The 23846-nt window shown below is 38.9% G+C and overlaps 1 protein-coding gene across 19 annotated transcripts in view; it reads left to right on the top strand.

The window, feature by feature from the left end:
- The window catches only part of SCEL (sciellin), a 176249-nt gene that overhangs the window by 49675 nt on the left and 102728 nt on the right, over positions 1-23846 (top strand). For 3 of the 19 annotated variants that reach the window (XM_086710036.1, XM_086709971.1, XM_086709987.1), the window contains exon 1: positions 13092-13253. The exons of the other annotated variants lie outside the window; for them this stretch is intronic. The gene's annotated coding sequence lies outside the window, so the exon portion shown is untranslated. Of the gene's footprint in view, positions 1-13091; positions 13254-23846 lie in introns of those variants that run through there. 19 annotated transcript variants of the gene reach the window in all.

Raw genomic sequence — 23846 nt, 5'->3', positions numbered from 1 at the left:
CATATTTTGTTTGCTAACGAAAAATTTATGAAAAATCATCTTGATGGTTTCTTGGAAATTTTTTCTGATTAGGAAGAAATATTCTATAAGATCCACTTTTGTAACTGTCATATTTTAAACATTGACTTTGGAACTGTGGGTCAGTATTGTGCCTTTTATGTATAAATATGAATTTAGTCAAGTCTTTGGGTCACATGTTAGCTTGCCTTGGGAATTTGATTAGTTTGTTAGTTTTAAATGTCTTCACCTTCTTTACTCTTCTTTTTTAGGTGTTAGTAGAACTGGCAAAAGTCAAGATTTGTTTTCATGAAAGACATTTGAATGTATAAACATAGACAAGTTTTTTCTGCCTAAAAGAACTGAATATTACATAGGGAAAATGGAAAATAAAAAGCAAACCAACAGTAGAAAAAAAAGAAAAATTAAAAACATCCAAAATTTAAAAAGAGCCTGAGATGCATGAAATAAAAAGCAAATTACCTTGTAGTATTCTCAATGGCCTCAAGGCTTTTCTCTCTCTCTCTGTCTCACACACACACACACACACACACACACACACACACACACTACTCCCAAATTACTGAAGCCAACTATTTTTTAATAATTTTAGATGACTAGGTGGGGAGAGGAATTGTTGCAAAATTAAAGCAAATAATAAGGCATATCAATTCCAAAATATTTGCAGATCCCTCTTTTCTAGGGACATCATTAAAGTTATTCCAAGTTTTGTCTCAGTAAACAAGTATCCATTGGTTTACAATGATGTTTGGAAATTAAAAGTTTTCTAGAATTCTCTGCTCTCTTCTGGAGAATTTATCTTTTGATTGTATAAAGTAAAGGACACGGAAGACAATCCAAAGATGAGTTGTGACAAGAAACACAAGAGGAGGAGGACGTGGGTGGAAGGAGTAAAGTCCTGGGTCAAAGTGAGTGGGAGAGGCTGAAAGTCGGGAAGTGGGGGCTTTTCAGATAAAGTGTGTGGAGAGCGAGCAAGGACACAATTTGGGGAAACCAAGTGGCTTGAGAGATTGAGTCAGAAAGTGCAGGAGGTGAAGGAAAATAGCAACAGAAAAGTAAGCATCAATGAGGGGAATTGTTTGAACCCAGTTCTTTGGTCTTATCTTTTGAAGGCTGAGATATTGGGAAGGAAGACACAGAAGGAAGGGTCTGAGGATTTCATTGTTCTGTCAGGCGGCTTCTATTCCACTTTCCTATGTGTCACATGGTAATGCAATATATTCAGTTAAGAAATAGTCACTGAGAGGGATGTCTGGGTGGCTTAGTCAGTTAAGTGCCGGACCTTGGCTCAGGTCATGATCTGAGTGAGCTCGAGCCCTGCATTAGGCTCTGTGCTAACAGCTCAGAGCCTGGAGCCTGCTTTGGATTGTGTGTGTGTGTGTGTGTGTGTGTGTGTGTGTGTGTGTGCGCGCGCCCCTCCCCCACTCATGCTCTGTCTCTCTCTTTCTCAAAAATAAATAAGCATTTAAAAATATTAAAAAAAAAAAAAGAAATAGTCACTGAGAATTGGTTAAGTCAGACCTGGTGTAGACATTATGAATTTGAGGGCAAGTAAGCTTGGGTTCATGCCCGCGAGATGCTTACATTCTAATAGGGAAGACAAACACAGGTAGACCAATTGATGTGTGTGTGTTCATGTGTGTGATGTATAAATCTAATATATATATGCTATATATGTATGAATCTAATATATGAGATATGTGTATCAATATAATGAATGCATCATGTATGTATGTAAATGTGAACATACAGAGGTATACACATGTGTTTGCATAAGTAATATACTCAGTGTAAGTATGCTTTCCCCCAAATTCAGCTGGGAATTGATTTCACATGATCACTGCAACTTGTCACTCGAGCATCCAGTGACCATCTGAAAACATGTCTGTTAAGTTAATATTGTTTGTATTACTCATCAGTAGGACGGGGAGAATGACAATTTAAAATTTTGCATGTATTTCTAGCATTTGTTCACAAGATTTTTAAATATAGAACTTTAGATGAAATTCTAAAGATGTCAACTATTTTTTTTTAATATATGAAATTTATTGTCAAATTGGTTTCCATACAACACAGGTGCCCTCCTCAATACCCATCACCCACCCTCCCCTCCCTCCCACCCCCCATCAGCCCTCAGTTTGTTCTCAGTTTTTAAGAGTCTCTTATGCTTTGGCTCTCTCCCACTCTAACCTCTTGATGTCAACTATTTTTAAGAGTATAGATTTTAAATTTATTTACTAAATCAAATAATTGTTTGCATTTTGTACATTTTCTCTACTAAATGAAATGTTTAGTTTTTTAAATTATAAAAATAGATGAAATTAGAAAGAATGCTGTGAAATTGTAAAAAGCAATAGGTGCTCTTGGCTGAATAATGTTTCCCCAAAGATGTCAACATCCTAATCCCCAGAACCTGAGAATATGTTGCCTTGCATGGCAAAAGAGACTTGGCAGATATGATCAAATTAAAGATTTTGAGATGAGGAGATTATCCTGGATTATCTGGGTGGGCCCAATGTAATCACAGGTGTCCTTCTGAGACTAAGGATCAGAGTCAGAAGTAGGAGATGTAATGACAGAGCAAGAGGTTGGGACGAGGCAAGGAAGGAGTGAAACAGGCAGCATCTAGAATCTGAAAAAGGCAGAAATGTATTTTTTTCTCTGAACCTCTAAAAAGAGCCCACCCTGCCACCACATTGACTTTAGCCCAATGAACCCTGACTTAGACTTCTGATCTCCAGAACCGTTAGATAATAAATTATATTGCTTTAAGCCACTAACTTGGTGATAAGTGGATACAGCAGCAATAGGAAGCTATATAATAGTGAATTATTAGAGGAGAGGGAAAACAGATTTGAAGAAAGGAATGAAACTCTACCATGGTGGATGGATGTGGGAACACTGAGGAAGAGAAGAAAGATTGGGACTGAGAAGACAGAAGCATCCAGCCAATCAAAAAGAAGAGAATGTGCATAGTAACAAGCCATCATCAAAGCGAAGGAATTGTGGAACACTCTGGTGAACACCAGAACACACACAGGCACTTCTCAGTCTAGTGTTTGTGACTAATCCTTTCTTGCTCAAAAGACCCAAGTTTCCTGCATAAGAAGCCTTTTATAAATCCATCAATAATATATCCGTAAGTTCCAGGACTGACTCTTGAGAGGATCATCATACACCTTCCAAAAACTATGTTTAGTCATAGACAACTAATTATACTTGCTCATTAAAGACTTTGGCCTTTGGGCACAGTGAATGTGTCTAGAAGAGTAGGATTAATCACACTTACAATCCTTGTTCTTCTCAGATACAGTTTATTGATTTATTTATATTTATTTATTTTAAAGAGAGACAGCATGTGTGAGAGGGGGAGAGGGGCAGAGGGAGAGAGACTGAATCTGAAGCAGGCTCCACGCTCAGTGCAGAGCCCAACACGGGGCTCGATTCCACGACCCTGGGATAATAACATAAGCCAAAATCAAAAGTCTGACGCTTAACCGACTGAGCCCCCCAGGCGCCCCTCAGATACATTTTATATGTAAATAAGCAAAATGCATTAATACTTTACTAATAGCTTATTTTTAGTAGCACCCTAAGTTCCAGGCCCCATTCTAAGTGCTTGTGATTGTGAACACAATTGATCATCACTATGACCCTATGTGGGAAGTATTATTTTATTATCCCTGTTTCACAGATGAGAAAACTGAGACAAGGGTAGCACAAGGTTACACAACTCGTCACTGGCAGAAGCCATCAGGCACCTGAGTGTTAAATACTAGCCACACAGCCTCTACTATGCTGGGTACAACTAGGTTACCAAATAACATAGTTAAGTACTACAATATAGCTACATGCAGAGTTCCCTTGGAACAGAGAGAAAGGGGGTACCTGCTTGTGTTCAGGGAGTTATGTGTCTGCAGGGCCTTATAAAAGTAAATAAGACATTGCCAGGTGCACAAGAGGCAAGCATATTTCAGGCCACAGATATGCCGTGAGAGCAAATATTAAAGGCCAAAAGTACATAGTACGTTTGGACAGAGGTGAGGATTTTGATGAGAACTTAGGGTGTAGGGGGGTAAATGGTGGGAGATGAGCCTGGAATAGTCGAAAGTGGCTTCAATAAAGCATCCAGACCAACTTCTTGTTCATCTTATCTGCCCTGTCCAATGTGGTATTTGAAATGTGGCTAGTGCAACTAAGGAGGTGAATTTTTGAATTTATTTAATTTTGATTAAATTAAAGTAACCATACATTGCTAGTGGCTACCGTATTGGACAACACAGTCCTACATAAATGTAAGGTGTTTGAATTTTATGGGACCTAGGAACTTAGGATATGTTTGAAGCTGGGGAATGATATGATTGCATGTGTTTTGGAAAAACATGTTAGGGGGTGATGTGTCTTTACTGGGGAGAAAGTAATAATTTGATGTGTGCCTCTGAGCAGTTACAAGAACTTTGAACCATGCAGTCCTATTGCTTTGGTTACATCTGATTGACATGGATTAGGTGTCTGAGCAAAGCTATCCTCTGTGGCTCACCAAAAGCCCAAGAGATGGACTGGTGCAAGGGCTCTACGTGTAGAAACTCAGGTGACTCATCAACTCAAAGCATTTGTCTCTCTGAGGAGTTACACTCATACATGTAGAGACTCTGATAAACTGGTAACATGGTAGAAAGAAGGAAGAAGAGAATCAGAGGGAGGGGAACTGAGTCATGGTAGAGAGACTCATGGATTTGCTATTGGGTACCAAAATGACCTGTGTTGTTTTTGCAAAGTAACCACCAGGAAATATTATATAATTTCTAAGAAGCCTTCTGACAATGTCTGTCTTCCTTTCAGTCTGCTGAGTCTTTGCACCAAACCTTCTGTGCTGTGAGGGTTAAATTTCAACGAATATGGCATTAGGTTGCGTTATTCTACTACAATAAGAAATAAGCATGCACAATTTTCGTCTGAAACATATTAATAGCATTACTTTGTAACAATGTGCCCTAATAGTTTCAGAATGGTTTGTACCACTTAGGCAGCATTGTGGGTTTTTTTTTAAGTTTATTTACTTATTTTGAGAGAGAGCGAGTGCAAGCAGGGGAGGGGCACAGAGAGAAAGGAAGAGAGAGAGAATCCCAAGTAGGCTCCACACTGTCAGCACAGAGCCCAATGTGGGACTTGAATTCATGAACCGTGAGATCATGACCTGAGCTGAAGTCAAGAGTTCGATGCTTAACTGACTGAACCACCCAGGCACCCCTAGATAGCATTGTTTATTGATAACAGTAAAACTGACAATTTGTACCTGGTGAGACCCCAGAAGGCCTGGTCACCTAGCAGGAATATGCCTACATGACCAGCAGAGTATAAACAATTCTAGCTGAGACTCCATTTGGGTAATTCATTCATAGTCAGTGGTTCTCTGTGTGGGAGAGAAAGCAGATTCTGCAAAGACACTTTCAGAGGGGGAATGGCTGGAGCTAGCAAGTAGCTTCTTGGACCGTTTACTGTGAAACAGCCTTTACCTGTAATGCCAATCTTTACTTCAATGTGGTTGCTACATTTGATCTTGTTCCTGAATTAAACTGTAGATTTCTGAGTGTCACTATTTGGGGGTACTGTGGCTCTTCCCTATTTAATTGCCACTTTTAGTGTGATCCTGTTGGCTGAGACTTCTGGAGCTTATCTCCGATATTTACAACCCGAAAGAGCCTGAGTGACTCAAGAGGGGACAGATCAGAACAGAGAAGAGGCCAGTTAGCAAGTGATTGAAATAGTGTTCCCTCATGATAATGAGGGTCCCAACTCTAGCACAGGTGGTGGGAGTCAAGTAGAAGGAAAAGGTTAGAGTGAAGCAGGAGGTAGGCTTGACAGTGATGGGTCAGTGACCATTTAATTGGATGTGAATGTGGAGAGAGCAAGAGAGGAGACAAGGGTCATGGAGGTTCTAACCTTGGGCAAGAAGTTCAGTTATAGTAATTATTGTTTGAGCAATCTCTATAAAATACTGAGAAATCTTTTCCTGTTTTAAGAGAACGGTGAGTACTACAAGTGAGTTGAAGAACTGATACTATAGTCTTTAGTTCAGCCTATTATAATCTATAGTTCAGCCTGGAATGGAAAAATCCGATAACAAAATCAGACTTATGAAACAGATAAACTAGATTTTTGGCAAATGGTGAACACCCCTCTTGTATGCCCACTTGTTTACCATCATTATTCCTTCATTAAATCAATAATTAGTGAGTGCTATTATGATTCAGGAAAGGTGCTACATGTTTAAGATACAGACAATGTAAACCCTGCTCTCTGGTCTCAAGGGGCTTGTGATGTAATACCATGAGGTATTGGAGAGACTGGAGTAAAGTGGAAGCACTGACTGTGAATCGAAAAAAAAAATCAGACATGAGGATCATGAAATTATGAACTCACAATCTGAAAGTAAGGACTTTAATTATAAAAATTGATTTGCCAAAAAAAATAATAACAGCAGATTTGCCACTCTAAGTTTTTCAGTGAAAGGAAGAGCAATTCTTCCTTTTAACCCCTACAAAATTGTTTATTTCAGCCGTAAGCAGGAGGCTTGCACTGTTTGCAGCGTAGCTCACTTTTGCCTATAGGAAACTAGGAAAATGTGGGCAGACATATACCACCCTGAGGAACTATCACTGCTGCTGCAAAAATGCTCGTTTAGGTGGTGCTGGAACGAGGAGGAAAGTAGCAGAAGTTTCAAGCAGGCTTTGTCAACTTTGGCCCTATTGAGGAGAATCTGGCTGCAAGTCCTACTTACCCAACTATATCTCTGCTCCTATTTCCCTCATTAATTGGACCAGCCATGCCTCACACTGCCTTACACTGCCAGGTCCTGAATTATAGTCATAAGCAGGAATCTGAAAGACCTTAAGAAGCAAATCTAGGAAGGCAGAGTGGGTGGATGGCTTTTTTCCCCTTCAACCATCTAATCAATGTTCATGCAAACTTCAAAACTCAGTATCAACATCAGCCCCCAGGTCCAGGTAGAGTTCTTCAGTTTCTCTACTGTGTAACTATGCTCATAAAATTGCTGTGTATTGCTTTATCCTGATGTATTATAGCTATTTAACTTAATGTCTGTCTCCCCCAACATGGTGAATTCCTGGAGAGCAAGCACTGGATCTCATTAAGTTTCCTGTCCTTTGAATTGAAACAGTACTAAAGCATAGTAAGTACTTAATATTTGTTAAATGAGCAAATTATTGAAGAAGACAAGTGAGAATAAGAGGGATAAATTGATAAATCCATTATAGAGGACAGTTTGGTATTATTTACTTACCAACATTTCACGTATAAATTCCTGGATCCAGCAGTTATGTCTATAAGAATTTATCCTAGATATATATAGGTACATGTACCAAATATTTATGTACAGTGTTACTCACTGTAGCATTGTTTGTTAGCAGAAGTTTAGACATGATGGAAATGTCCATTTATAGTGGATTGATAAAATAGATTATGACATACCCATACAATGGAAGGCCAATCAGCTAATGAAAAACACAGTGTGGAAAGATTTTCAAGATATAATGTTAAAGCAAAAAATAAATAAATTAATAAGATTCAGAACAGTGTAATATGCAAACATTTGTATAAAAAATGGAGGAAATATCTGTATCTTACATTTTCTCTTATATGTATAAATGTCTTTGGAATGACCCAGAAGAAACTAAATAATTGCCCATTCCTCTTTTTTGGAGATCAAGGTTTGGGGAGTGAGGGAGACTTTTCACTGTCTTTCTCTCTATACCTTTAATTTCTGAAAAATGTAAATATATGGCTGATTCAAAATACATTGTGTAGGGGTGTCTGGGTGGCTAGGTTGGTCAGACTCTTGATTTCAGCTCAGGTCATGATCTCATGATTTGTGAGTTTGAGCCTAGCATTGGGCTCCATGCTCTCTCTCTTCCTGTCTCTGCCCCTTTCCTACTCGCTCTCTCTCTCTCTCAAAATGAATAAAATAAACTTAGAAAAAAAGAAAAAGAAAAATATATTGCGTAAATATTTTTTAAAAAGAAAACTGCCTATGATGGTTATAACAAGTTTATTCATAACTGACAAAAGTTGGAAGCAAATAAGATGTTTTTCATTAGGCAAATGGAAAAATAAACTGGTATATCCAGACAATGGAATAGCTAAAAAGCGATGAGCTGTCAAGCAATGAAAACACATGGAAGAACCTTAAATGCATATTGCAAAATGAAAGAAGCCAATATGAAAAGGCTACCTAGTATATTATTCCAACAAGATGACATTTGGGAAAGGCAAAACTATGTAGACAGTAATGCCAGTGATTGCCAGAGATTGGGGGGAGGGAGGAATGACTAGGCAGAGCACAGAGGATTTTTAGGGCAGTGAAACTATTATGCAGAATACCATAATAATGGATACATGTCATTGTCCATTCATCCAAATCCATAGAATGTACAGCACCAGGAATGATGTCCTAATGTAAATTATGGACTTTGAGTAATAATGATGTGTCTGTGTAGATTCATCCATTTAACAAATGTACCAGTCTGGTGTGAAATGTTAACAGAGGAGGCTGTACATGTGTAGGGGGGAGGGGATGTATGGGATTCTCTGTACCTGACTCTCAATTTTGCTAAGAATCAAAAGTTGCTATAAAAATAGTCTTAAACAAAGAAGTATTCCTTAAATAAAGAAAAAAAAAGAAAACTGATGAGTTAGATTTACACTATAATTAAAGGACCCTAGATTCTGAAGCCACTCGAGGCCATTCTCTGGTTTAACATTGCAATCTAACACATGTGGGCTATGAGGATATAAGTGTATATGTATGTATACATATATATATATATATATACACACACACACACATTAACTATTAAAAGCCATTGTACTTTCCTGCCACCTATTAGTTAGTGCTCAGGCCTGCTATAAGTTTAGCTCACCCTCTGGTCTAGCCATAGTTTGGATCAAGTACTCATATTCCTTTCTGGCACTTTGGAGAGACGGTGGAGGTTCCCACCCAAGAAGGTGGACTCTGCAGTCAGTGTGCCTAGATTGGATTTCCAGACACATCTAATTCCTAACTGTGTTAACCTTAGTCTTTTGCTTTGTTATCTCTATCATGGATATAACAGCAGTTCCTATAGTGTAGGGTTTTTGTGAAGATCAAATGAAATAATACATGTGAAGCACTTAACAGTAATTGGCACATATTTAAACTATTGGTGTTGCTATTTTTATTGTTATTTTTATCATCAGCATTACAGCCATCATCAACCATGCCTAATCTCTGCCTGTTTGTAGCATGAAGAGTCAGAAAGGACTCTCAGCTGAGTCCTCCTGGTTCTTCCTGACATTTGCTATAAACCTAAGGTTTGAAGTCCTGGTTAAAAAAATTGTGACATCTTCATTGTGACCTGCCAGTTGGTAAAGAAATAGATCTCATCAGTCTCACTATACCAGGAAAGACATGGGCATAAGGGTTAAGTGATTTGCCCACAGTGAAGAGTGGATCTGTAAGGAAAGAGAACCCAGGCCCCTGTGTGTTCTCCACTGTGCTCTCCATTAGTCTGCATTATGCTGGCACCATCAAAGTGCATTAAGCAATGCACCAGCTCTTGAAGTGCTGACAGTAATTCATTAATTCTGACATCTGTCTACTCCCAGCCAAAGGGAAATTGGCTTTGCAAGTATCATCCGAATGATATATCTTTGTTTTAGCATGCACATAACATTTTTTTCCATCTGGGAGGAAGAAGGGGAACCCTGTATCTTTCAACCCTCAGAGATCCTAGGTAATAGATGAGAGAACTTTGAGATGCTGGTTTGTCCTATTTGCATTTTTTGCATTTTCACATCACTTTTGGAATCTCTCTGGGGTGAGGAGGTATCTTAGTCTGTTCAGGCTGCTATAACAATATCCCAGACTGGGCAGCTTATAAGCAACAGAAATTTAACTTCCACTGTTCTGGAGTCTGGGGGGGTCTGAGATCAAGATGCCAGCATGGTTGGGTGAGGCCCCTCTTCCTGGTTCATAGCCTGTGCCTTCTCACTGTGTCCTCACATGAAGGAAGAAGCTAGAGAGTTCTGAAGGGTCTCTTTTATAAGAACATTATTCCCATTCATGAGGGTTCCACCCTCATAACCTAAGCACCCCCAAAGGCCCCGCCTCCAATCCTATCCTTTTTGGGAGTTAGGATTCCAACATCTGAATTTCAGGGGGACACAAACATTCAGATCATAGTACGAGGAGACAATCATTTAATAACAATTATTAAGTTAATGTATGAAAAGTACTTAGAAATTCAATGCCTGACGCATTAACAGTGCTATATAAGTATTTACTATCCTCATTATTATATAGTAATAAGTAATAAGTGCTCATTTTGGCTGATTTATTCATTGGATAGAAGACATAGAAAAAACACTGTTCTATTTCAGGAGATATACTCAGCCAAAAAGGTTTGCTTTACAAACTTCATCATATCCATCCAGGCAGCCACCATGAAGCAATTGGCATTAGCATCTGCAATAAAACATTGGCCATCCCCAGGGTAGGAGCTATGTTCTAAAGAGACCTCAAGAACTCAGACATGCACAGTGAGATAGGCATGATGAATCAAAGTTATTCCAAGCATGCTCAAGGCTTCCCAGTTCAAGGCCGGAGTGAAACCAAGGCCGAACCCATTTGGCCACCTCCACACCCAGACGCATTCTTGATTGACCTCTTCAAGCTTTGAGAGCCACGAGGAGGTATGCATTTTCCTCAAGTGTTTAGAATTAGCCCCTTTTTAAATCAAAGATTTGGTTCTAAATGAAAAGACACTGGTGTGGCTTAGTGGTACGGGCTCCTGGTATGTAAAATAAGAGGAACCATCAATTACGTGCAGGAATAATTGCTTGGGAGTTCAAAAGCCTAGCATGTATCTTGAGCAGTATATTTTACTTCATCAAAACTTAAAAACTTATTTTTCTCGTTCTATATTTTATGAGGACAAAAACATACACTTAAACATTCTATAATGTAAGTTACTACCTGTCCCTACAAGCTGGCTCTGAAACTGTTTTAGCCCTTCATTTGGCAAAATGAATGCTGAATCATGCTGAATATAACTTCTGATTTATTTTGCTGAATATAATGTCTTTATAACGCTGCATATAACTCCTGATTTATTTTTTGAGTTGAGCCAAACATGTTTTTACAATTTTCTAATCTATAGTATTAAATCCAACCTAAATTCAACCAACATTTATGGGCAGCACCGAAATTTAGAACATATTTCTTTTTTTAAGTTTGTTTGTTTGTTTATTTATTTATTTATTTATTTATTTATTTATTTATTTATTTATTTTGAGAGGGAGAGAGAGAGAGAGAGAGAGCAAGTAGGGAAGGGGCAGAGAGAGAATCCCAAGCAGGCTCTGTACTGTCAGCACAGAGCCTGATGTGGGGCTCAAATCCACAAATCATGTGATCATGACCTGAGCCAAAGCCGGATGCTCAAAGGACTGAGCCACCCAGGCACCCCTATTTCTAAAATATTTTGGGTTTATAAAATTCCATAGAAGGACCGAATAGACATGTATATGGATGTTTACTTTTAAAGAACATTTTTCCATTTTCCATTTTCAAATTCTTCAGCCCAGAGAGAGGACACATCAGAAAAGTGATGTCCTAGTTTATAATGACTGAATACCACAATTGCCTGTACCTTCTAACCTGAACATTTTTCTTTTTTTTTTTTTTAATTTTTTTTTTTTTAACATTTATTTATTTTTGGGACAGAGAGAGACAGAGCATGAATGGGGGAGGGGCAGAGAGAGAGGGAGACACAGAATCGGAAACAGGCTCCAGGCTCCGAGTCATCAGCCCAGAGCCGACACGGGGCTCGAACTCACGGACCGCGAGATCGTGACCTGAGCTGAAGTCGGACGCTTAACCGACTGAGCCACCCAGGCGCCCCAACCTGAACATTTTTCTACTCTTGTTACAGTCACTTCTGTGCTATAGCTCAGCTGGACTGTAATTTTTAGGAGCTGTCTTGAAAACGGGAGCATTCGATCAATTGTTGAAATGATGGATGCATAAAGATGACCCCGGGAGTTCTAATGACTTGACTTCTCTCAGTAATGTTCTCCAAGTTTGCTAAGCTTCTTGCAAAGCCTCCCAGGCTATTATGGAAGGTGCATTTCAGAAGCTGTGGTAGGAACCCCCACCTGGCATGACTTTTGTGCATTGTTGCTTCCCCGCCAGATGCAGGTGTTGACTCTGGAATCTACTTCTGCCCTCAGATGTGAAAGAACTTTCAAGCATCTTCGTCACATTTTTATCTATATCAAAATAATAAAAGGATCAGAATTCTTATATTTCAGAATGTATTTTTCCTCTGATGGTTTTACAAAATATCCCATGTGTAGAACTTGTGTTGTTTCTTTAAAAAAAATTTTTTTTAATGTTTATTTATTTATGAGACAGAGAGAGAGAGAGAGAGCGTGAGCAGGGGAGGGGCAGAGAGAGAGGGAGCCACAGAATCTGAAGCAGGCTCTAGGCTCTGAGCTGTCAGCACAGAGCCTGATGCGGGGCTCGAACTCAGGAACCGTGAGATCATGACTCCAGCCGAAGTCAGACACCTACTGACTAAGCCACCCAGGAGCCCCGAACTTGTGTTGTTTCATATTTCCTGAGCTCAGAGTTTCAAAGGACTTTTCTATCCTAAAGAATGTTGGTTCCCACAGTGGACTTCCCATCTTGTGCATCTGTGCCCCAGCCTTCCAGCCACTATGGGTAGAGAGAGAAAACAATCCTTCCTACCTTAAATTTTTGTTTTATTTTGAAGAGAATCCAAAATAGGTTGGATACCATGCCTCCTTGTCCTTGATAGAGTTGTGTGTATTGTTGATGTCAATTAAAAGGGCGATAACAGGAGCACATTCTTTTTGGCATAACGAGGCCATAACTTACACAGAGAATTCACCAAACAAAGACAGTAGGTCCATGAGTGAGCCTGTTTTAATTGAATTGGTATTTATACAAGGTGACACCCTCTTTCACACCACCCACCTCCTCCCTGGGTGACTCAGCCACTGAGGGAGAAGCCTCTGAACTGTTCATTAACACAGTCAAGTAGAGGTGGAAACGACATTCATTAAAACCCCAGGTACACATTAGTTTCAGCAAGATCCACCTGGGGAACCACTGAAGGCAGTTCAGACACAAAGTCCCGGTTTTCTGCCCAAGAGAGGTAAGTTGAATTATATTTGCAAACATAAACATATCTGCTTTATGTGTATAACTTTCCCTGTTTTCTTTGCAATTGATTAAAATCAGAACTTACTGTATTAACTTTGTCTTTTCTCCAGTTAAATTTCGACAGCTTCCAAGGGGACTGCTCTGCTTGTCAACAGCTCTGCTGCTGAGTGTGATTTTATATGGCATTGCCTTTTAACTTCTCTGCAACTTAACACATTTCCGGGCAGCAGAGAAATGAGAACCTCTTTGAGTTTCTGTGTGGGAGCTGTCAGCTGGTGAATCATGTCACCCATAAGGATAGTAAATTCTTCAAGGCAATTCTATTGTCTCAAGTGACTATAAAAACATTTTTTAAAGGGACCTCCCTGTTTTCACAGATGATGCTTTTACTGAAATGGTGAACTCCATTGTTTCATAGATGTTTTTCTTGCTGCTAAAAACACTGCAATCACCGAGCTGTGGGGGAGAGATGCCAAGCCCATATCCCCTGTATCCTATCTTCCCCCAGTAAGAAAAATCACATTTCTTGCATGAGTGTACCATGGGATAAAGCAAGGTGGGTGAATTGGCAGGAGTGTGGCATCCTCCAGGGATTCCTGTGGAATTGGCTAACTTTTCTATATTATATCTTGGGTTCTAATCTGAGAATTGATTAATGTAGATGGGGGCCAATTTTCCACCTCTATTTATATCCTAGTCCTGAAAAATCAGTTTTAGAAACAGATTCTTTGATAGGAATAGAAAAGTTATTCTAAGCAGGCTTTCCTTTGTAATTGATAGCAAAGCCAACTTCTCTGACTGGTGTTTGTTTCTCCACCTTTTCCATTCATGATACAGAGCTGTGGGAATCCAACCCACCGTCACTTGTCGTCTGTAACAGGAGCTCTGTCCCCTCCAAAGGGGTGTTTCCACAGCACACATGGCTCTGCCTTACGTTCTAACGTTCTCATCACTTCCCATTGGTGACCAGGTCATGTGTGTCTCAGAGATTGAAAGGTCAATTCCCAAAGGTTTACTGAGGAACTTTATAACTTGGCTTTCAAACATCTATAGTAATCAGCATTTGTAGTTTATAAGTTGAGTTTTCGTGAAATGAGATCAAATTTAACACTGGCTTTCACTTTCACAGTTGATATAACAGATACAGTCTTTCTGATATTTGTTGTACTCCAATTTTTATTGGAACAATCAATTTGAGAAAACTGAGATATGTTATCAGTAGAAATTTTAGTAAAACATTTGGTTGATTTTAAATATCATGTGACACAGAACACATGAACAAGCTAGGGTTTTTATTAAAATTTTAGCTTCATGTAAATCTTTAATCCAGTTGACATAAATTTGATTCGTATGGAGCATAGCCTTGTCTAGTCTAACCCATGAATTTTTTAGATGAGGACAACAAAAACATCAATGTTGAGCAACTTGCCAAGACATAGTTAACAGAACCAGAACGAGAAGACTGACCTTTGTCTTACTGAATTTTTTCAATGATTTTTTCAAATTTCTTTCACATAAAATATATAGTAGCAATAAATGAGCTTCCCTCTGGCTTTATAAAAGGGCTAAAATGATATAGAAATAAGAATGTCTTTATCCAGTAATATACTTGTGTGTATAGTGTGACCATGACATAATGAGACATTTTTATTTGTGGTTTCTGGGCTCAGTCTTGTTATTCATTGTGTTCCCAGAGTTTCCATCCAAGGAGCAGTCAGCCCTCTGTAGGAAGGCAATGTGGCATGTGTGGAGGTTGTGGTGCATCTAATCAATGACATCCTCAGCTCAGCCACCATTCTGTAGCTGCAGTACCATTCTGCTTTCCCGGTTGTCTTCTCTAACCACTGGAGTTTTGACTGAAATACCTAAAACAATCATTTTTCTGTAAACAAAACAGAGAATATGCTCTGAATGGCTGAACTCATGCTGTGGAATGAGCTGCATATAAGTCACTAACATGAGTTAACTGAGGGTGTCCCTAAGTATCAGGCATTCTTGAAGCATTCTTGAAGCATTCTTTAAGAAGGAATTAATAAAATCCTTGGCCAGCAGTCCAAAGGAAATCTCTGTTGTCCCACACAGTTTGTCTTCTGATACTATCTGCGTCTAGGCCATTTGTTGATCAAATTTCCTTTTCTCTTGCTGAGAACTTTGAAATAAGCGTTTTATGTATTAATATCTATGTACTGTTTTCAGTTGCTCAGAATCTACCTTTTAATCAAAAGTCTTCATCACATGTGTTTCTTACGTGTTTCTAGTTTACTGTTGTAAAAATCCATGTGATTTTAGAATGTGGGAAAGGCCCTTCTTCAAATGGATGCTTTGTCAAATGACAGCTATATTTATCAGATTGCATTTTATGTTAGCTGCTAAACTTATTAAGGATATAAGTCATCCTTTTATTGTGATTATTAATTGGAAGAGTGTATTTTATGGCTGTCCATTAAATGACAACTGCCTTACTTCTAGACGTGAGAATTAATGTTGCTGAATCCTCATCATAGATGTGTATTGAGAGCTCTAAGCATCTAAATTATTTATTCTACATTTCTAGACCCAAGTTTCCCTGGCCTAAAATATGATTAAGTCCCCTTTATATGGAACCTCCTGGGGGAAAGTAATGTAGACCATAGTTTCAAACTGGAATATCAACATCCCAGGAGACTGGCGGTATTTGAGAAAATGCACAGATGCCTCATGGTACATCTGCACTGAGAGCTAATTTTAGTTAAAACGTTTTGTAGAAAAATGGTCTGCAACAATTCTTCCCTTTTCCCCATTCCTTCCCAGCATCCTCTCCTTTGTCATTAGGTAAAAGTTTGAAAGGAATTCATGTAAAAAAAACTGCAGGAGGTTAGAGTACAGAGAGACTTGGATTTAATCGTTATCCTACTTTGAACCAAGGGTAACTTGTACAATCATGCATATCTCACAGCACCAGTACATAAAAAGAAATTTTAGAATTCTTAATAACATATGTATTGTATTACTATTTCTTTTAAAATAGCACAAAGAAAAGTAAAACATCAAAAAAAATCTCTGAAAAAAAAATCTCCAAAAGAAAAATGTGGGACCCTGATTTTTAAAAAATCACAAAAATTTACTGTAAGAAACAAAGAATTTTTTGAGTAAAACCTTCCTGGATGGACAGTTTGAATATCATAAATGTCACCTCTTCCCAAATCATTTTATAGGGTTCATGCAATTCTGATCAAAAGTTCCAAAAGAATATTTATTTTGGGAATAGATGAAATAATTTTAAAGTTTACCTGAAAGAAATAAATAGATGGGAATAGCTGATAGCATTTATACATAGGAAATTAATTAGGGGTGCTTGCACTGGCACTAAAATGTATTATAAAAAGATAATAATTAAAGTTTGTTTCTATTGCAAGAAACTAAAAACAGATTTATGGAACATACAGCCACATTCTAGAATATGTAAGAATTTTATATGTGACAAAGGAAAAATCATATATCAATAGGAAAGGGATTCATTCCACCATTAGCCAAATAATTCCATATGTATTAGAGTTTCCATGTAACAATAAAGTATTTTCTTATTTATTTATTTATTTATTTATTATTTATTTACTTATAATTTTTTTAGGAAGAGGAAGAGTGCACACATGCAGAGGAGTTGGGTAAAGGGGGAGAGAGAGAGAGAGAGAGAGAGAGAGAGAGAGAGAGAGAATATCAAGCAGGCTCCACACTCAGCATGGAGCCTCATGCAGGGCTCAATCCCATGACCCTGGGATCATGACCTGAACCAAAATCAAGAGTCAGACACTTAATTGAGTGAGCCAACCAGGCACCCCTAAAATATTTTTTAAAAAATTATAAGAAAACATGTGTAAACATTTAATCTTATTTGTCCAACAAATATCCCTCTAGAACTGATTATGTGCCACGTACTGTAATAAGTTCTGGAAACATAACTGTGGCAAAGATGGTCTTGTTTCTCAATTTCTCAATTTTCTCAAGATTTACTCTGTGTGTACATGTGTGTGCATGCATGTTGTGCCCTGGGGATAGAAGGATAGTCAGCCACACTAACAGGCAATCTGTTTGCTAAATGTTTTTATGGAGAGATACTCTTTGCTATTTCAACACTTGGTAGGGTCCTTAATTCAGCCTGGGGAGGGGGGGGGCAGGTTGCAATGGTGTCACTGAATGCTTCTGGGAGGTTATGTGACCTGAAGAATGAATAGAAGTCTTTCCTGAAAAGAGAGTAAGGGGCAAGGAAAGCTCAGAATGAAGACTGTTTTAGGTATAGTGCAGAGAGTAAGCAACAGCCTAAAGGTGGTAAAATTGATGAAACCCTCAAGGAATTGGCATGACTTAGTGTGGCTGAAACTAGAGCTTGAGTGAGGAATGAAGTGTGGGGAGAGATGAGGCAGCATCTGTGGACCTGTGAGCCTTGTTAACAACTTGACTTTTATCCTGACGGAGATGGAGTACCACTGAAGAGTTTTAAGCAAGATGGTGGCTGCTTCGGTAGAGAATGGGTTAGAAGAGATTAAGTCTAGACACTTGGGAATACACCTAGAAAGCTGTTAAAATAGTAACAAAGAGATTATGGCAGTTTGAATTGGTAGCTTGAATACAGAAAGAAATACAATCGAGAGATATATAGGAATAGAATAGAATAGAATCTCTTTAAATTATTAAAGAGATTAATAAATGGTAATTCTAAGTGCTGGCAAGTGTATGGACATTTATATGCTGCTGGTGCATTATAAACTGACAAGGTTTAAGGAAGGAGATTTGACAATAGGGATCAAGAAGATTTTAGAAGTTATATCCCTTAGCAAGTAATTTCACTTCTAGGGATCCATCCAAAGAAAATAATCAGACATGTGATCAAAGATTTTTGTATGGTTTTGTTGGAAACAACAGAGAAATTATGTTATAATAATAGATGGTCACATAAAATGAAATATATTTTAGTTGCAGAAGGAATAATCATTTAAATATTTTTAATGACATTGAAAAATGTGGATCAGTGAAATCTAATAGGCAAAGAGAACCTTTGAAGAAAATAATGATACATGAAAGCTGTCTCATTTTTTCTTTGTGCTTTCTTTGACTTTATGCATTTTCTACTGAGCATGTATTACTGATATAATGAAAAAGATGATACTGTGTAAAATTGGGGTAAAGAATGACCTTATGACAGAGCCATTGTGAATGTGAAATATGGTAAAGTACTTACAGTAACTAATGGGGTTTTGGTTCATAGTCCGTGGTAAAAATTTGGGTTTTAATTCATTTAACAAATGCTTTCGGATAGAACTGAAAATAGCCCATGAGAGGCACTGGGTGGATCAGTCAGTTAAGCGTCTGACTCTTGATTTCAGCTCAGGTCATGATTTAATGGTTCATGAGACTGAGCCCCATGTCCGGCTCTAAGCTGGTGACTTGGAGCCTGCTTGGGATCCTCTTTCTCTCTCTCTCTCTCTCTCTCTCTCTCTCTCTCTCTCTCTCTCTGCCCCTTCCTTGTTCTCTCACCTCTCAAAATAAAGAAATAAACTTAAAAAAAAAAGGAAATAGCCCATGAAGGGCTCAGGTGATAGATAATTTTTGTTAGTGTTTTTTACTAATGAATATTAGATCAGTGTCTTTAATAAAGTGAAACAGATCATTGTCCCAGACAGTAAGACTCTTCATGCTAGAACTTGATGCTGTCATTCCATGGAAAAGCTAGGTGGTAGCAACCCGGGCAGGTGGGGGCTCATAGTAAAAATAGAACTGTCAGAAAATTTTATGGTGGGTACCAGAGAACCGGTAGCATGTAGACATCTGGCTCGTTGAAAGCTTTCATCTGCACTACATTCCCAACTGTTTCACCGTCAGTAAGCAAGTTTCCCAGTGCTAAGCTCAGACTGTGAGGCTGTGTGACTAAAGAAATAGCAAATTTCTAACCATCCCAGCAAGCTAAATGAGTCCTTACCAGCCTGATAATTATTGGATTTCCTTCTACGCTGCATGTGAAGGCTAAACACTATCCATTAATTTAAATGGACTTGTTAATGTTTGCTCTTCATGAAGACCTGTTTGTTTTCTCCTTCCAGGATATTTCATGTTCTTTTAGGTGGTAATTGTTTGGGGTTTGTTTTATTTATTTTCCAGAAACTAAGGCTTCTCTTTATTGGTTTGTAATTACCGGGCTCCTCTTATTCTTCTATAGAAAATAGTTTAGTAGCATTTGTCTTTTTCCAGTTTCTAGGGGGTTTTCCCAGTTACTAGTGATTTTTGGGAAGCAAGTCCTGGTGCGTATGGCACTATTATTGAGCCGTGAAACCCTCTAGACTTTCATACACAGAGGTGAATGTACATATGCCATTTTCTAGGCAATTTTGCTATATTTATTTCCTTATTCTACCTTAGCTTCTTAATACTTTCCATCACTACAGTGGTTTCCCCTAGGCGACTCTTTGAGTTCTTTTTCATAAAGATATAAGGTGTATTAGAAGTTTGAGGGGCGCCTGAGTGGCTCAGTCAGTTAAGCGTCCGACTTCGGCTCAGGTCATGATCTCACGGTTCGTGGGTCCGAGCCCCGCATCGGGCTCTGTGCTGACAGCTCAGAGCCTGGAGCCTGTTTCAGATTCTGTGTCTCCCTCTCTCTCTGCCCCTCCCCCACTCGGGCTCTGTCTCTCTCTGTCTCAAAAATAAATAAACATTAAAAAAAATTTTTTTTAATTTTTTTAAAAATAAAAAAGAAGTTTGATAAATTGGAAGATTTTGGAGTTAAAATATCAAAATATCACTCAATGCAGATCTCTGCATACCTTGGTACAATGATCCAAGAAAGCCTACTCCAATCTTACTCTCGGTTGAGGTCCATCAGCAATCTACAGTGGAGGAAAAGTCATTCTTCTCACCCTTTCTTTTAGCCTGTCACTTTCCACCCATCAGTCCCTTTTGTTTCCTGGGCTTCTGGGACAGGAACTTCATTACCAGGTTGAATACCAGCTGTGCACTAGCTATGCAGCCTCAGGTAAGCTACTCATCCTAAAACCTCTTTCCAGAAACAACTACTTTCAGCCACTGCCCACATTTCCAACTCTTGCCCTACCTTCTGCAAAGAGTCTGACTTCATTGAAATAATTCATCATAAAGTTTCATTTAAGTGTGGAATGAGGATAATAACAGCATCAAACTTAAAGCATTGTGTAGGTCTTAAATGAGATAATACATGTAAAATCTGAACTCAATAGAGCTGACACTATCATATGACCAGTGGTCAGAATTGATTTTTTTATTTTTATTTTTTCCCTTTCTTCTTTCATCCTCTAGTTTGTTAGCCTATATTCTGCTCTTTTCTGCCTCATTTTTCATATTCCCTTTCCTCTATGCAACACCCATTCCGGTTTCTTTGCTCACTGGATCTTTCTGAATAGAAAGTTAGCAGAGAATAGTGAAGGCCTTATTAGGTAAGCCAAGAGTCATTTTGCCCTTGTGTGGGATGGGAAGACCGATTCACAGTCTTTTTTTCAAGAAGACCCAAATGATGAAGGAAAAGAGTGTAGCTTAGGAGGTGGCCCCGGAAATTTTTAGGGTTGGGACGGGTGGAGCTGGGACTGAGATTGGGTTTAACCTAACAGACCTAAGGGCTCTTGGGGAAATGCTCTTATTACAAATAGAAAACTGAAGAAAATTGAGACAGACCATAAGGAGATGAAGAAAAACTGAGAAGACAAATCAAAGAAATAGGAGATGTTTGATAGTTACAAATACATCCAAAGAGAACTAAGAAACTTAATTGCTTCTGTGATTCAGAGCTTAAGGAGAATGATTTCATCTAAAACCTAAGGACAGATGTCTTTGTGTGTAGGCAGTGAGCATCGGGTAAAAACCAGCTCTTTCTGCTGCTTGGCCACAAAGGGGAAATGAAAGATGATCCAGAGGCTGAAAAGTTTTTCTATCTTTATTGACTTGACGTCATGATTTCATACTAGAATTTTCAACTTAAGCATTTGATGCTTTAAAGGAAAATGTTTTTTTAAATTCCCAGTATAATAGAGACAAACAGCTTTCATACATCTTTTCCCATAAAATACCACATTTAAAATACAGTTGCTTGTGGGGTGCCTGGTCACTCAGTCAGTTAAGTGTCTGACTCTTGGTTTTGGCTCAGGTCATGATCTCATGGCTTGTGGGTCAAAGCCCCACATTGGGCTCTGCGCTGACAATGTGGAGCCTGCCTGGGATTCTCTCTCTCCTTCCCCCTCTGCCCCTCCCCCACTTGCATACACACACTCTCTCTCAAAAATACATAAATATTTTTAATAAAAAATAAAATAAAATAGAGCTACTGGTAATCTGCCATCAGTGAGGCATATGCACTGGCAACAGTGTTTTGAGGAGCCAATGTTAGAGTCTCATCTTTCTCCTGAGAAGTTAAAAAACTTATTTGGAATGAAACTGAAGGACAGCACTTGGAAATAAGTCAAATTGGCTGAACTGAGGCTACTAAGGCAGCATTATTAGATACCTTACAGACACATATAGACACAAAGGTGGGGCTGAAGGAGATTGTGTGAGGGGTATAAGAGGAACACATGCAGATTTAATGAGAAAAATTTATTTTCTCGCAATATTAGTTACGTTCATTAAAAAAACCCTCTGTATATTTATTAAACTATTACCACCTGAAAATAGAATATATTACATGTTCTTTTCTCATTTACTTTGTGTCAGTGGACACAATAGGCTAGGGAAGAGTATAAAACATTATTAAGTTATCTAGCAGGGAGATCTATCCAGGAAAGGAGTCCAATCAGGAATAGTGCCAGGCCACTCATGACTTGAGTGTAGATTCGGGAGGGGTGAGGCTCGAGGCTGAGCTGTCCGGGGATACTGGAACAACCGTTCATTACTACTGCTCCTCCCAGCTCCTCTTCCATTATCTCCCATCTTTTGGAACTCCAGGGCATTTCCCTGAGTGTCTGGTGTTGGCTATATCACACAGTACTTTGAGCAACATGTAGTATCATGTACTCAAAACAGCCTTGGCATTGCGCTAGTGTGGACCTAATTATAATTCCTGGTTCTGCCACTTACTGTGTGACCTTGGGCAGGTTATTTAACCTCTCTGAGTTTTGGATTCCTATAATTAGAGGTGGTAGTACTCATTTGGAAGGATTAAATAAAATAATATGCACAAAGCATGTGAAGCAATAGTAGGGACTCAACAAGGAATCCTTCTTGCTAGGAACATTAAACACATGGACATATTGTAAGAAATAGTGTTTTGTTTTTTTTTTTTAATTTTTTTTTTCAACGTTTTTTATTTTTATTTTTGGGACAGAGAGAGACAGAGCATGAACGGGGGAGGGGCAGAGAGAGAGGGAGACACAGAATCGGAAACAGGCTCCAGGCTCTGAGCCACCAGCCCAGAGCCTGACGCGGGGCTCGAACTCACGGACCGCGAGATCATGACCTGGCTGAAGTCGGACGCTTAACCGACTGCGCCACCCAGGCGCCCCAGTAAGAAATAGTGTTTTACTGATAAAAGAGTCACAGATATCTTATATTTTGTAGGCCATCGTGGCTTTTTTACACCTTACACCTTCTACACCTTCTACTTGCTCCACAAAGGACTCATAATAGGCAGGAAGAACATTAAGCTTGAGTAATAAAAATATGGAGAAACAATCTTCTGAATGAACTGGTAGGTTTCTTTTTCTCTTCCAAGGAGAAGTCAAGAGATAGATAATCCAGGTCAATGGTGGCAGCTCTGTGATACTGTCAATGCACCAGTTTCCTTCAACTTCCCACTCTGCCCTTCGTAGTATACGACCTTAGTCCTCATGGTTAGTCCATGGTCCCAAGATGGCGGCTCCTACCTTCTGCATGGCATCCTACTTTGAGAGAAGAGGGAGAGTGAAGCACAAAAAGCTAAGTCCTTCCCAGGGACTTTCATTGGAAGAGGCAACAGGATAGAACCAAGTTTCTTAGAGCAAGTGGGATTGTTGGAACCTTTCCTAGAAAGTATTACAGAGACTCTGGGGTGGAGCCAGTGAGGTGTTTACAGGACACCCGAAGCTTGTCCGGGAGAAAGAGGTTAAGGGACATGAGTTTCTTGGATGTCTTATCTCTTTTGACTCCATTTAACCAGGCCTTTTGGAGAATGCCTAGCTACAGAAGGCATGAAAATATCAGACCCTCTAGCAGAATGCTGGATCTGATTAGGGCCATTCTCTAAATATAAGGTAAAGAGGAGATACCTGCTTTTCTCTGTACAACTCTGCAGGAAGTGCTGAGGATGTGGGAGTCTCTGGCATAGAGGAAATAATGATGAGCCTCCAGCTAGAAAGCCCCAGGTCGAGTCCCAGCTTTGCCACTCATTAGCTATTTGAGGCGAGTCTCTGCTTCTGCCTCTGCAAAGTAGGGATTAGATCACTGTATTTTTTTTAATTGAAGTACAGTTGTCATGCAATGCTATATTTATTTCAAGTATACAATGTAGTGATTTTGACAATTCTTTATATTACTCAGTGCTCCCTACTGTAAATGCAGTTACCATCTATCACCACACAATGTTACTACAAAATTATTGAGTGTATTTCCCATGGTGAAC

Source organism: Puma concolor, chromosome A1 (genome assembly GCF_028749965.1).
Source record: "Puma concolor isolate L17-30 chromosome A1, mPumCon1.1.hap2, whole genome shotgun sequence".
NCBI lineage: Eukaryota > Metazoa > Chordata > Mammalia > Carnivora > Felidae > Puma > Puma concolor.
This window is presented reverse-complemented; position numbering and strand designations above follow the sequence as displayed.